The following is a 12,013-nucleotide window of genomic DNA, read 5'->3' as shown; positions in this document are numbered from 1 at the left end:
CTCCAGGCAAGAATACTGGAGTGGGTTGCCATGCCCTTCTACAGGGGTTTGGTACTAAATCTGACTTTTGTGTTGTAAATAACAAGAAAAACTGGTCAAAATGTCTGAAGTATTGGAAAATAGGCAGTGTAGCACAGAGCCAGGAAACAAATGATGTCAGTTCTACAATTGCCTGGATTTTCTGTGTGGAAGGGCTTGTTGGACTGCAGTTCAGGGAGCCAGCACCTAGCACCCAGCTAGCAGAGCACTGTAGTCTCACTAAGTGGAGGGAAAAAAAGCAGAGCATCTGTAAAAATACTAGGTCAACAGGTAATATGTCTCCTCTCCAAACACCCGCTAATGGTTCCCCACCTCAGGAAAGAAACCTCTATTAGGCAGTAAAAGCTTCATTCACTACCATTAATTCCGTCCCCACTTCCTTCTTTCTGTTTCATGCATCTTGAAGTACCCCAACCTCCCGAAACTTCAGGCTTTTCCTCAGACAAGCCAGATTCTTTCCTTTCTCTTTCCCTTTTCTTGGAACCCCTTCCTCAAGATGCCCCTACATCTATGCAATGATATATGCAGAGATACTTTCCCCTTTACTTTATTCAAGTCTCCTCTTAGTTCTCATATCTTATAGACAAGCCCTCCATGGCTACCATCTATAACATTTATTGTTCTTCAGTCACTTAGTCAAGTCGGACTCTTTGTGACCCCATGGACTGCAACATGCCCAGGCTTCCCTGTCCTTCACCATCTCCTAGAGTTTGCTCAAATTCAAGTCCATTGAACCGGTGATGCCATCCAACCATCTCATCTTTTGTTGTCCCCTTCTCCTCCTGCCTTCAATCTTTCCCAACATCAGGGTCTTTTCCAATGAGTCTGCTCTTTGCATCAGGTGGCCAAAGTATCCATAACATCCCTAATCATCTCTCTCTGCCACACCCCTACTCAGGACATACTCTTCTCTAGTTTGTTCACTGAATGTCTCTAACATTATTTAAGCTTTGTGAGTTCAGAAATGTGCCTATTTTCTCTGTGGCTCTGTGCCCAAGACCTGGTACATGATCAGTGCTCAGTAAACATGAATTGAATGAATAGCTGACGAGAATTTCAGGCAAGGAGAGAGGTAAGCACAGGCTTTATAAAGGGTTTGAGAGCAAGGGGTTTATTTAGCTGAAAATGGAATGCCCAGAAGTGTCAGCATGAACAATATGGAGTAAGGAGTGAGGAAACAATTCCACATCAATTTGGCTGCAGCATGGGGCATCTGAGCCACCGTGGCTCAGAGGTTACAGCATCTGCCTGCAATGTGGGAGACCTGGGTTTGATCCCTGGGTCAGGAAGATCCCCTGGAGAAGGAAATGGCAACCCACTCCAGTATTCTTGCCTGGAGAATCCCATGGACAGAGGAGCTTGGTGGGCTATTGTCCACGGGGTCACAAAGAGTCAGATACGACTGAATGGTCATGGTCATGGGCATCTGAAGGAGAGTATCGGAAGATAAGCCAAATAACATCAGGGAGAGCCTTGAGTGCCAACTGAGTCATTTGTTTGTTCTATTTTTTAATGTCGCTGGAAATCTGCAAGAGCAACTGGCACTGAAAACCTCTAAGTAGGGGAGTGATTTGTGTAATGTAGTATGTTCAGAGGATAAATTTGGTATCAGAGAGAAAGGAGCTACCTGAAAGCAAGTAGCTCCTGAGGGTTGCCTAGGTCCAGCTGATTAACAGGAGAGCACGAGCACTAGTTCACTATCACAATAATGTTGAGTTTTAATGATCAAAAGCAAAATCACTGAAATAGGACACTTTTTATCTTGACTGTTGCTTGCCAAGCATCCTCTGTGGATTATCAAAGGGCTTCATATAAAGAAGGTTGAAATATATTATTATCCTTATAGGACACCTATTATTGTGAACCATTGATTTCTCCTCCCAACCCTCAGGGACATTGTGAGCTCAATGAAAATACCCAATAGGAATTTCTGTAAAAGTGTTCTAAATCCATTTAACTGAGTACCTCAGAGGAGAAAGATCTAAGTTAGTGACCTTTGTGCTTTATTAGAATTAATAGCCTTTAACATTCATATTGCCCCTCATTCCCAATTTCATTCTCAACAATTAGCAATAGCCCTCGTTAACTAGTTATTTTTCAGAGCCCTTTCTAAGAGGCTGGCTCCCTTTATGGATGAGGAAACTGAGGTCTCCAGAGACTAAACAATTGCCCCAAAGCTTCACATTAAGTCTAAGTAACCATGATGCAGCCATGAAATTAAGGCAGTTTCTCCTTGGAAGGAAAGCTATGACAAACCTAGACAGAGTATTAAAAAGCAGAGACATCACTTTGCTGACAAAGGTCCATATAATCAAAGCTATGGTTTTTCCAGTAGTCACATACAGATATGAGAGTTGGACCATAAAGAAGGCTGAGGACTGAAGAATTGATGCTTTTGAATTTTGGTGCTAGAGAAGGCTCTTAAGAGTCCCTTGGACTGCAAGGAGATCAAACAAGTCAACCCTAAAGGAAATCAGTCCTCAACATTCATTGGAAGGGATGCTGCTGAAGTTGAAGCTCCGATACTTGGGCCACCTAATACGAAGAGTTGATTCATTGGAAAAGACCCTGATGCTGGAAAAGATTGAAGGCAAAAGGAGGAGGAGGCAGCAGAGGATGAGATGATTAGAAAGCATCATCGACTCAATGGACATGAATTCGAGCAAACTTTGCAAGATAGTAGAGGACAGAGAAGCCTGGCATGCTGCGGTACACAGGGTTGCAAAGAGTTGAACACAACTTAGCAATTGAAGAAGAAAAAACAAGAAGTGGGATGTGGCAGTGTTTTATCTTTATAGTCCATGAAGTCATGCTGGATCAATTTTGTGATTAACAAGGAAATCCCTAGGTGTGCACTTGTACTAGAATATCATCACATGATTTTCAAAAGGGACATAAACATTTGGTAACATATAATTGCTAATAATCAGAATTTATATCATCTAGGACAATGATAAGGTGATAAAAGGATAACTTTTAAGTAACAATAAAAATCAATGATTTAATGCTTTTAACATTCCAGAGTTTTGCATCAATATCTCATGATACTTAGTATATCCTTATGAGTTTAGGAATGATAGTCATTCTTATCCCTATTTTAGAAATGAGCCAAAGAGACATAGTTTTGTTTGACTGCTTCTCAAATGTTTAGAAGCCATGCCTCTTTCATGTATTCAATAAGATTATCATTTTTTAATTTATTCACTTAGCAAATACTTGTGTGGTTCAGAGGTTAAAGCATCTGCTTGCAATGTGGGAGACCTGGGTTCAATCCCTGGGTCAGGAAGATCCCCTGAAGAAGGAAATGGCAACCCATTCCAGTATTCTTGCCTGGAGAATCCCATGGATGGAGAAGCCTGGTGGGCTACAGTCCACGGGGTCGCAAAGAGTCAGACACGACTGAGCAACTTAACTAACTAAATATTATTATAGGCTCTAAATCTACTTTGATGAGTGAAATAGACAATTCTAGGCCTTATGGGTTTCACATTTCGGTAGGGAAGACAGGAAATAAGCAAGTAAAGAAATGTGTATTTGCAAATTGAATAAACAGATAGGAAGGGTTTAGATGTAATACTTAAAAAATATCAGCAAGAATTCTTCTTAGATAAGATAATCAGGGAAAGCCTCTCTGAGAAGATTACATTAAAAGTGTAGACCAACATGGAGAAGAGAACAGTCTTACAAGGCACAGGCGAATGCAGAGGTAATAATGGGTATTAATGTCTTGAAGAAGAAAACACTTAACATAGGTGGAAAATGAAAGGAGACTGATATCTCTGGAGCATCAGAATGATAGCACAAGAGGTAGCTGAAGGAATAGGCAAGGGCCATATCATTCATGTTCAGATTATAATAAAGAGTTTGACTTCATTCCAAGTAGCATAAGATGGCTTTGGAGGTAGTAAGCAAAAGAGTGATAGGATCACAATTATGGATTTTAAAAAAAGCATCATGGCTATAGTGTTAGGGATAGATCGATCGAAGGTTAGGTTGGCTGGAGAGGGCAGAAAAGCAAAAACATGGAAATACTGAGAGGAAAGCTCTTACTGTAGGCTAGGACAAGGGTGACGGTGGTGCTGATAGTAGAGATGGGACAGATATAAAATATATTTTGGGGAGTATAACCTATGAGACTTTAAATGAATTCAGTGTTGGCTAGGGAAAAGAAGCAGTCATAGGTGACTTGAAGTCTCTCTCTGGCATCACCAACTGATACATGTCAGAGCCCTTTAATGACAATGAGAGGAAAAAGTATCCAGGTTCCAGAATTCAGGAGGGAACAAGTGTTCAACTTTGAACAGACACGTGTGGGAGTGAAAATGTGTGATCATGTAAGGATCTGGGGCACAGAGTGATGGTACTCTTGATACTGTAAATTTGAGAGTCATCTACATAAAGATAGCATTCTAAGTCATGAGAATGAAGGAGATTACTTAAGAAGAGACAATAAGAATTAAAAAAAGAGAGTTGAGGACTAAGTCCTGGAAAAATCTCACAATTAGTGGGTAAGTACAAGAGGAAAATTCTTCTAAGAAAAATCTTGAAAAAGTACGTGGAAAAATGCAGGAGGAAAACTAACCGTGTGTTTTTGTGGAAGTTAGGAGGAAAATATTTCATTCCCTAATCTTTATCATTCCTGTGACCCTCAACCCAAAATCCAGCTCCTACTGTGAGTATCCCCTTTTCTAGAATGTCTTTCTTTATAATCCTCTTTGACTCCCATGCACCATTTTTGATTGCCTTATGATTGTATTACAAGAGCATCTGCTAATGTCTGCCATTTATTAAACACTTAAAATGTACCAGTAGCTACACCATACATTTTACATGCATTTATTATTTCTTATGCCATAATCACATACTCAGTAAGTCAACTTGACTACTTATTTATTTTTTCTCAATTTAGTTGCAATAGATAATAAGATCTACCTTGGGGCACTGCTGGGAGAAGAGAAATAGGCAGTCACATGCTTGGTACAACAATTACTGTGTAGGAGGAACAGAATTAATAAAGGGAAATTATTATTTAATTTACTAAAATATTTATACACTATAATTTATAAATTTACTTTTTGCATTTTACAGTTATAAATTCATAATTATAAATTTAAGGTATATAAGTTTACCTCCCCTACAGACTGTGAACTTTTTAAGCCAGGGATTATTTTTATTTGGTTTTAATCCCCAATACCTTGAACCCTGGTGGGCCCATGTTACATGCAAGAAGAGATTTATAAAAAATTTAAGTCTATAGTGTGAAGTAAAGAGTTCAAGTTCTTGATGTATGTGGTATGTAGAAATGGGTAACAATATGATTTTAAGCATCTTTTAAATTTAGCATTAAAAAGTGACTGTAATTTGAAACCAGATTACCTGGCTTTAACTATGTTTTAAGGGCTATATTTTGGAGAAGTGAAAAGGAGGTAGAGCAATCAAGATCTGCTAGATTGTTCTACAGATAGTTTCTTGCAACCTGAGAAGTTTGTAAAGCACTCTTGGATCCATCGAGTTATACCTGGGTTGAAGTTTCTATTCAGTTTTGAGACTTGTGATGCATTTTCATTTACATGAAGGGAATATAACACTTCCTCCTCTTTATAAAGAGAGTGAAACCTTTTTTTTTCCAGTTATATGTGTAATCTAAAAAGTAAAACAAATATAACAAAATGAAACAAATGCACAGATATAGTGAATAAACTTGTGGTTGCCAAAGTCAAGGGAAAGGGAAAACGTGTGAGGAGGATTAAGAAGTACAAACTATTAGGTATAAAACAGGTGAGTAACAAAGACGTAAAATACAGCATGGGAAGTATAGCTAATATTTTATCACAACTTTATATAGAGTATAATCTATAAAAATATTGAATTACTATATAGTACACCTCAAATTAATATAATATTGTAAGTCAATTATACTGTAGTTAAAAAAAGTACTTTAAATTCTTAGCAGATCAATTTATGGGCTCCCCGGGTGGTGCTAGTGGTAAAGAACCCACCTACCAATGCAGGAGACATAAGACATGGGGGTTCAATCCCTCAGTCAGGAAGATCCCCTGGAGGAGGGCATGGCAACTCACTCCAGTATTCTTGCCTGGAGAATCCCATGGACAGAAGAGCCTGGTGGTCCATAGGGTCACAAAGAGCTGGACACCACTGAAGTGACTTAGCATGCACACAGGCGCAGATCAATTTATAAGGAACATTTTAATAGATCTTTATCTTGAATAAAAAACATGTGGCACAGCCTGCCATTCTTAGACTTGTATCAATCTTCCATATTATATTTTAAACATATCATTTCAAGTCACTGCAGTCCCATCATATCCATTCTTTGATTCTGGAAAAAGAAAATTCCTTAGAACAGAAGTCTAAACAACCCATACATGAAAAATCATAAGTCCTCAGGAAAATTTTATTTTATTTTTTTTTTCAGGAAAATTTAAAAGTGAAAAGATACTTTTAAAAATCACATCTGAATTAGCTTATGTAACAAACGTGCTTGATTTGTGAAATATTAAAGACAACAAGAACATAATTTTTCCCTCTGAACATAAAATTTCTGGGAAACTGAGAGATGTGGTGTTTGGCACAGCCATGGCTGTGAGCAACAGGAGTGACAGGGAAAATCAATGGTTAGACCACAGAGTAGTCAGTTCTTGGCAGAAGAGATGCTTGGCTTGGCACCTGCTGGGAGCTCATTGGAACTCACTTGGATGTCATTTGTATTAAGGACTAAACTTGCAGTGTCTACTGAAAATTTTAGCAGATTATTAATTTTACTCAATATGTGCTATTTAACTGAGACATTTTGGTAGAGGTTAAGAATGGTTCCAGAGCCTTGAATGGGGTAAGGTTTGGGGTGAGACACAGTCATGGATAGTATTGCAGGCATGGAGTGAATCCCAATGATGAGGTGACGTTGACTATTGTCTATACTACTTGATAATAGCAGTTATGATAAAGCATAAAGTTTAATAAGTGTAGCTTACAGAATATCCCTAAAATAATTTCAGTTCAGTTCAGTTCAGTTGCTCAGTCGTGTCCGACTCTTTGTGACCCCATGAATTGCAGCACGCCAGGCCTCTCTGTCCATCACCAACTCCCGGAGTTTACCCAAACTCACAATCCATTGAGTCATTGATGCCATCCAGCCATCTCATCCTTTGTCATCCCCTTCTCCTCCTGTCCCCAATCCCTCCCAGCATCCGGGTCTTTTCCAATGAGTCAACTCTTTGCATGAGGTGGCCAAAGTATTGGAGTTTCAACTTCAGCATCAGTCCTTCCAATGAACACCCAGGACTGATCTCCTTTAGGATGGACTGGTTGGATCTCCTTGCAGTCCAAGGGACTCTCAATACCACAGTCTTCTCCAATACCACAGTTCAAAAGCATCAATTCTTTGGCGCTCAGCTTTCTTCACAGTCCAACTCTCACATCCATACCTGACTACTGGAAAAACCATAGCCTTGACTAGATGGACCTTTGTTGGCAAAGTAATGTCTCTGCTTTTTACTACACTATCTAGGTTGGTCATAACTTTCCTTCCAAGGAGTAAGCGTCTTTTAATTTCATGGCTGCAATCACCATCTGCAGTGATTTTGGAGCTGAAAAAAATAAAGTCTGACACTATTTCCACTGTTTTCCCATCTATTTGCCATGAAGTGATGGGACCAGATGCCATGACCTTATTTTTCTGAATGTTGAGCTTTAAGCCAACTTTCTCACTCTCCTCTTTCACTTTCATCAAGAGGCTTTTTAGTTCCTCTTCACTTTCTGCCATAAGGGTGGTGTCATCTGCATCTGAGGTTATTGATATTTCTTCCAGCAATCTTGATTCCAGCTTGTGCTTCTTCCAGCCCAGCGTTTCTCATGATGTACTCTGCATAGAAGTTAAATAAGCAGGGTGACAATACACAACCTTGACATACTCCTTTTCCTATTTGGAACCAGTCTGTTGTTCCATGTCCAATTCTAACTGTTGCTTCCTGATCTGCATATAGGTTTCTCAAGAGGCAGGTCAGGTGGTCTGGTATTCTCATCTGTTTCAGAATTTTCCACAGTTTATTGTGACCCACACAGTTAAAGGCTTTGGCATAGTTAATAATAAAATAATTTAGGAAAACTATATACTTACTCTTTCTCTTTTCACTTGGAAGCTGACATTTGTCATCATGTATTTAAATACTTAAAAAAATGTCTTTTACCATATGGTGGAAATACTAAATTTTTAAAATAAAACTGTTGGATTATGCTTTAAATTTTTCAAATAGTATGTAAATACAATAATAATAGTAAAAAATACTCATCACTGTTCATTTAAAATATGTGAACAACTTAAAATAAAATTCTTTTTACTCTTCAAACTAGTGATTTTTACTCTATTATCTCTGAATAATTTTATCCTAATTTCATGTGTTTTATGCTTGAAAGACTTTATCAATCACCTGAACACAGTTCCTTACAATAAACCATGTATATAAATTGAGATTTAATTTTTAAAATGTTCCCTGTAACCATAAGACTGTTAAGTGTTAAAATTATCTTCCACATTAAGTTGCAGTAATAGTCCTAAGTACACCATTGATCAAAACAATATGTTATATTTCAAATCTGATTAACAATCATTAAGTATGAGTAATATTTTATTGGAAATTCTTCTTTTAATGCAATAGATGTCTTTTTATCCTTTCATTGACTCATATATCTATGAATAAATATCACTTATTACTAGAATCATATAGTTACAGCATTTCATTCCTATTTTTGTTTTTTATAGATGTGAGTGCTGAGAAATCCTATTCACATAAATAAATGGCTGGGAATGGAGGGAGCAATGTCACTCAATTCTTTGATCTTCTCCAGAGATAAATGCCAGAATTCACATAGTCATCTAGCATCATAAATTATTTTTAATCTACTGTCTGACAACTTAAGTCCTCTTCAGTTTTGCTGAAACTAAAGAATTAGAAACGACCTGACTTTCAGAAAAAAAAAATTGTCACCTAGTCATTAGAGTCATTCAGTTTTTCAGCATCTCCACTAATATAATTTTCTCTGTTTGGTGTCATAGAGGTTTATATACCCTAGGCTATTTTATCAGAGGTAGTCTCCAGGGTTGGTGAGAGTTGTGTCTTCCTATCTTAAACAAGAAGAAAAGAGCTTTTTTTTTTTTTTTTTTTTTAAAGCAGGGGGAAATATTTAAAAAATTCATGTGATATCTTAAATGCTCTCAATGGGAATAATTTTATATAAGAGCATCTAAAGAACTTGGCCACTCAGAACTCTCGAAAAGTCTTCATATAACGGCAGGGTACGTGAAGTAGAAATACTACAGACTGAAACCCCTAGTATATAGCCTCTGACCATTAGCCTCATGTCATAATAACCTGGCTAGAACACCTTCTACTGATTACTAACCACTTTATATGGAAATTCACTACTGTTGAGATATAGATATATACACTGTAAGGGTACGTAGCTCAGTTGGTAAAGAATCCGCCTGCAATGCAGGAGACCCAGGTTCATTTCCTGGGTCAGGAAGATCCACCGGAGAAGGGATAGGCTACCCACTCCAGTATTCTTGGGCTTCCCTTGTGGCTCAGCTGGTAAAGAATCTGCCTGGGTTCAATTCCTGGGTTGGAAAGACCCCTGGAGAAGGGAAAGGCTACCCACTCCAGTATTCTGGCCTGGAGAATTCCATGGACTTATAGTCCATGGGGTCACAAAGAGTCGGACACCACTGAGTGACTTTCACTTTCAAGGGTAGATAATAATAAGTATGTCAAAATAGACCAACCTGCTAAAATGTGTCAGTAGGGAGAGATTATATTAGACAGTGAGGAATAGGATAAAGAAAACCTGTAAGAGTGAAAACCGATACATTTATACAGTTCTACATGTGGGTATCTATCTTAATAAAAAATATGCTAAATAAGAATAATATTTTTGCGAAACAAATACTTATTGCAATGTTGTTTACAATGGTGAATAATTGAAATCTACTTAAATCCTAGCTCATGATATATAGATTTAATAAGTATGGCACAATTCTTCAAGATATATTTTCCAGACATTAAAATTAGGCTTTATGGAGATTATGGAATAATATCAATAAATGTTTGTTATGTTAGTTAATTTATACAAATTAATTAGTTTATGCAAAATTCTATGTCAAATACAATAAAAAACAGGAGAAAAGTCTGCATATAAGGAAAGACAATGAAAATACATGAAGTTAATAACAATTATCTTGGATTTACATGTCTGAATGTTTTTTCTCCCTTTCCCTCAAAATAGAGGAAATGTGATTATACTGAACATGTGGTTTTATTTCTTCTTTGAAGGTACATATATATTATATACAGACAAGTATTGTAAGTAAATATATAAAACTATATAGTTATATAATATAGTATATTAATTTATTGTATAATAAATCTACTTGTGTACGTGCTCAGTCACATCAGTCGTGTCTGACTCTTTGTGACCTATGGATGTAGCCTGACAGGCTCCTCTGTCTATGAGATTTTCTTGGCAAGAAAATGAGTGGGTTGCCATTCTTTCCTCCAGACAATCTTCCCAACCCAGGGATCAAACCCTCATCTTCTGCATCTCCTGCATTGCAAGCAGATTCTTTACTGCTGAGCCATTGGGGAAGCCCCATAATAATGTACATATTTTATTCATTTTGTAACATAAGGCTATCTGTTTGGTTATTTGTTGATTAAATATTTATTTATTTGGCTGCACTGGGTCTTAGTTGCTGCATGTGGGGTCTTTTAGTTGGGTTTTATGAACTCTTACTTGTGTTATGTGGGATCTAGTTCCCTGACCAGAGATCGAACCTGAGCCCCCTGCATTCACAGGATGGAGTCTTAGCCAATAGACTACCCTTATATTTTATTAATTTTTAAAAAATAACACATGCACATTGTACAATGACCAAACAGATAAAGTATTTTAAAACTTATAAAATGAAAATATTTAAAAAAAATTTTTGTCCAAATTTACTGAGATATGATTGACACACAGCACTATATAAATTTAAGATGTACAAGATAATGATTTGACTTACATATATGATGACGTTATTACAATTAGTTTAGTTAACATTCATCATCTCCTATAAATACCAAAAAAAGAAAATAAAAATAAAAATTTTTTCCTGTGATGAGAATTCGTAGGAGTTACTTTTTTCCACTTTTATGTATTTATATAATATGAAGCTTTCATATGTTTATATATATGAAAATAAATATTATATATATATCATATTGCAGTGTTATCTATATTTAGCATCATGCTGAACATTATAGCCCTTCAGTTCAGTTCAGTTCAGTTGCTCAGTCATGTCGGACTCCTTGTGACCCCGTGAATCACAGCACGCCAGGCCTCCCTGTCCATCACCATCTCCCAGAGTTCACTCAAACTCACGTCCATCAAGTCGGTGATGCCATCCAGCTACCTCATCTTCTGTCGTCCCCTTTTCCTCCTGCCCCCAATCCCTCCCAGCATCAGGGTCTTTTCCAATGAGTCAACTCTTTGCATGAGGTGGCCAAAGTACTGGAGTTTCAGCTTTAGCATCATTCCTTCCAAAGAACCCTCAGGGCTGATCTCCTTTAGAATGGACTGGTTGGATCTCCTTGCAGTCCAAAGGACTCTCATAAGTCTTCTCCAACACCACAGTTCAAAAGCATCAATTCTTTGGTGCTCAGCTTTCTTCACAGTCCAACTCTCACATCCATACATCACCACAGGAAAAACCATAGCCTTGACTAGACGGACCTTTGTTGGCAAAGTAATGTCTTTGCTTTTCAATATGTTATCTAGGTTGGTTATAACTTTTCTTCCAAGGAGTAAGTGTCTTTTAATTTCATGGCTGCAGTCATCACCTGCAGTGATTTTGGAGCCCAGAAAAATAAAGTCTGACACTGTTTCCCCATCTATTTCCCATGAAGTGATGGGACCAGAT

This window comes from Bos indicus, chromosome 6, assembly GCF_029378745.1.
Source record: "Bos indicus isolate NIAB-ARS_2022 breed Sahiwal x Tharparkar chromosome 6, NIAB-ARS_B.indTharparkar_mat_pri_1.0, whole genome shotgun sequence".
NCBI lineage: Eukaryota > Metazoa > Chordata > Mammalia > Artiodactyla > Bovidae > Bos > Bos indicus.
This window is presented reverse-complemented; position numbering follows the sequence as displayed.